The following is a 4,410-nucleotide window of genomic DNA, read 5'->3' on the forward strand; positions in this document are numbered from 1 at the left end:
ATCATTACTTTGACACATTTTTTACAAATGTGATTAAATGCCACAAAGCTCTTGAAAATATGCATTAGATGTGATATACAAAAAGCCAGAAAGTCTCACAGTAGCATAATAAAAAATCTTCAAAAACTTTATCAATACTCTAACTCTCTCCCAATCACTAGAGTTTAGAGGGCTCAAGTTCACACTACGACAATAAAGAAAAAAAGAATCATCATCCTTCTTCGATCGCAAAAATGATTTTTTAAATGTTTCCGCAACTTCTAGCATTAGATAAGTCGAATTCCATCTTGTGGAAACATCAAGGCATACCAATTTTTTATAATCAATTTTCTCATTCTCTATACACTGTTTGAATTTATCCATTCTTGTGGGAGATGATCTAACATACCTAACCGCATTGCGCACGCTTATGATTAAATCATCACAATCTTTTAGCCTATCATTCACAATGAGGTTCATAATATGGGTACAACACCTGATGTGAATATATTTCCCTTCCAACAAATGACCTCCTACGAACTTCCTCAAATACTCAATGGCAACATCGTTTGAGGAAGCATTGTCAACTGTAACAGTAAAGATCTTTTCAATACCCCAATCTTGTAGACATGAATCTACGTACTCTCCAATAGTTTCTCCTTTGTGATTAGGGATCATGCAAAAGTTTAGAATTCTTTTATGTAGTTTTCATTCAATAAAGTGTGTAGTAAGACACATATAATTTAAGTTTTGAATCGACGTCCATGTGTTAGTGGTTAAACTAACCCGCCCAACCGTCTTAAATATTTTCCTTAACTTCTCATTCTCCATTTTAAATAGTTTAATACAGTCTCTCGCTACAGTAGTTCGAGATGGCACTTGGAACCTTGGTTCAAGTGATCTGCATACTTTCCTAAATCCTTGAGCTTCTACTATCCTAAATGGAAGCTCATCACAAATTATCATTTTAGCAATTGTCATTCGTACATTTTCTGAATCAAACTTATGTGCATTTGCCGAGTTATTGATATCACTATCTCCAATTCCCTCAATAGCCCCCTCACGACTCATAGCTTGTTGATCCGTAAGTCTGATTTTATGAGGATGTTGCTTACAAATACCAAGATGTTGTAGCATACTTGATGTACCATGTCTTTTGGGATGACAAGAGTAAATCTTGTGACAATAATTACACTTTGTTTTTGGGTCATTTAAAGGGCATCCATCTATTTTAGTGAAATTGTCTCACACTGCTGATGGGTCCTTATTTGCCCTCTTTTTACGAGGAGGGACTGGGAGACTTGTGTCACTAGACAAGTTAATGTTTGAAACCATTTGTGATCAGTTTTCCAAAGGAGTAATAGTCTCATTATCTCTTAAATTTATATGAGTGTCACTTTCGAAGCAATCCATATATGAGATGACATATAATATAACATATAAAAATCAAAATATTAGGATATGAACTGAAAATTACTCTATTCTTATGATTTAAAGAAACTCAAAAGAAAGAGAAACCACTATCTCTCACGTATATTTTTCATTAAATTAATATGATTAAATAACAATTATAGTTTGGGCTGAAAAAGACAAGATGCAAATGCCAATGTCAGTTTATTCTGGGTTTAAAACTTCTATGGAAAACCCACCCCACCATTAACATTTCTCTCTCTATCCTTGTGTTTAAAACTTTTTATTGGAAAGTACCTTACTTCCATGTCCACGTATCTATCCTTATGCTGAAAATTTTGGTTATATAGTATTTCAGGCATTGTAGTACTATGTTTTGGTTCTTAACTTCTTAGCAAATATGTCCAGTGAAAAGCAAAATCTCAAGGCAGGGCAATCCCACGGCCAGGGCCAGGTAGGAATATAATAAACGTGTATATATATATATATATATATATATATATCTAGCTACTTAGAAACCGTTTCAGCTCAGTACGTGCATATAAGTATGCCTGTCAATTGAGCATTTTATTGGGGATGCAGGAGAAGGCTGAAGAGTGGATACAATCCACAAAGGATACAGCCAATGCAGCCATGGACAAGACTGCTGATGCAACTCAATCAGCTAAGAACTCTGCCCCAGAAAACAAGGAGCAAGCTGCCGGGTTCCTCTAGCAGGTTGTCTTTCGTTCCTTTTTTCTTTTTTCGCCCGTCTTCTGCCTTTAGGAGCCAACTCACTTTTTGATGTGTCTGGGTGTGTGTTTTGGGGTTCGTATCATGCCAATTTGGAATAAAAACCTATATGAAAAACGAGATTCTAGCCGCACATCACAGTGTTAGGACTATTTTCCAGCTTTTTTTTGAAAGGTATATTCATATATGGATTTCATTTTCTAAAATAACAATTATATATATTTTTTTTTTATTTTGGGTGTAACCCAGACTCTCTAGCTATCTTATTCTGGGTTACTTACATTCTCCAACAAAACCACAACACATGTAGCAACAAATAGTTTATTTTCAGTTGTTAATTATCCACTAATGACTAACCAAATCTCTACTAATGACTAAAACTCCACTAATGACTAACCAAATCTTTGTCATCTACATTAATTATCCAATTTATTTTTCAAATCTCTAATTATCGAAGCTCTGACCAGAGTAATTACAGGGATCTTCAAACTATATTTGCACTAGCCAAAGACCCTGGAACCACCATATAAACCCTACAAAATATTCCTTCAAACGATTACAAACAATACCAGTGTGTTTTTTTTTTTTTTTTCCACGAATATACCCAAATCAAGATAATAAGCCAAATCACATTTCAGGGTAACAATTTTCTGATTGGGATCAAACATAAAGATTACCGGCCCAAGGGAGTGTTTGATTGGCAAAGACAGAGTGTAAATCTGTTTCCCCTGCTTACCCATCAAACACAAGCACGTACACACAAAGCACCAAACAAAACTCGAAGTCAGAACAAGAGAGAGAGAGAGAGAACGCACCCGTCTGCGATGACCTCTGCGATCGGCGACGGCGAACGGCAACTAAGAACGGCGAGAGTGACTAGGGTTTCTGCAGTGGAGAGAAGAGAGTGTTTTCGTGAACTGAATAGGTTTGGACGGGTTGTTTTTACCAAAACCCGATATCAAACTAATGACCCGATGAACCCGTCTTTCACTGGTTGGGGAGGTTGGTTCTTTCGGACGGGTCGGGCTTACAGCCCATTATGCACAACCCTACTTGCAGGCTTTGATTCTCAGCTGGCCGGGGGCAGCTCATCATGTCTAGTTTAGATGTATCGATCTGAAGTTCTTGATGATGACTTGATCAATAAATATTTTCTTGCACTTCTTTCTCTTTCGCTTTGGGCTGGGATTTTGCAGCTCATGAATTAGATTCGTTAGTACAATTCCAAACCAGCTGTTATTTACTTTCCTAAAGAAAATGGAAAGACAGAAAATAAATTATTGTGGCATAAGGAAAAACAAAAATGGGGAAAAGAAACTATATTTATGACCAAATGTGTTGCAGCCCAGAAAAGAAATATGACCACCGCCAAATAAATTTGTAATTCACCTTATCATTATCGTGAAGATAGACAAAAAAGTAATTAGAAATATTAATTTCTGGATGTGATAAAATATAAATGAAGTGGATGATCCTAGGAGAACTAGGTTTCCAAAACTCTCATTGTTTAATTTCTATATATAATTATCGTCGCTATTCTAAAATTTTGTAAAATAAGAATCCGGATTTAGGAAGGTTTTGAGAGCATTCCCTAAACTTTTTCTCAAATTATAGAAAAAAAAAGAGGTTATAGAACACCGGATGGAAATCCTCTTAAACTTAAAGGATGGTCACATCTTGATGCAAAACTTTATATATATATATATATATATATATATATATATATATATATATATATGGCCTTAAAATTACGTACAATATGAGAATCACAAGATTATTCAAGACTTCAAGGATTTTCATTTTTCAATCCAAACTATTAAAAGGAGTATTTATGAGTACTCACAACAAGAAATATTTATAACGAATTATTTAAAATAAAAATAATTATTTACGATGAAAATAAATTTATTTTAATAAAAAATAGTCATTTTTATATAAAAAATAGCTAGTCATAAAATTGTCTTTTGCAGCGTAGTCCTCGCTTCCTGCTTCAAGCCAAAACACGTGGACCAACCCAACTTGTTAGAAAACATTTTTCGATTTTCTCATTGAAAAAGTGGACCGTATATGAATAAAAATCAATTTTTTCAATAATGGGTCCCGTTATTTTTTAAACGATTTACGCCAAACTTTAATATCTTAAATCTATATTTAACATTAATTTTTTTTAATTATGTACTAATTCATTTGCGACGTTTATAAATATTATAAGAAAAATAATATTTACAGTTACAGAATGTGTAAACACCACATATTTTTTTTAAATAAAATAAATATATAAAAAACTCA

At 33.9% G+C, this 4,410-nt stretch overlaps 1 long non-coding RNA gene across 1 annotated transcript; it reads left to right on the forward strand.

Moving 5' to 3' along the window:
• Window positions 1-1,742: 1,742 nt before the first annotated feature.
• On the forward strand, window positions 1,743-2,006 carry LOC121242121. The gene is made up of 2 exons (XR_005935893.1): window positions 1,743-1,843; window positions 1,972-2,006. It is a non-coding gene; the product is annotated as an uncharacterized LOC121242121 (long non-coding RNA).
• Window positions 2,007-4,410: the final 2,404 nt, after the last annotated feature.

Source organism: Juglans microcarpa x Juglans regia, chromosome 8D (assembly GCF_004785595.1).
Source record: "Juglans microcarpa x Juglans regia isolate MS1-56 chromosome 8D, Jm3101_v1.0, whole genome shotgun sequence".
In the NCBI taxonomy this organism is placed as follows: Eukaryota; Viridiplantae; Streptophyta; class Magnoliopsida; order Fagales; family Juglandaceae; genus Juglans; species Juglans microcarpa x Juglans regia.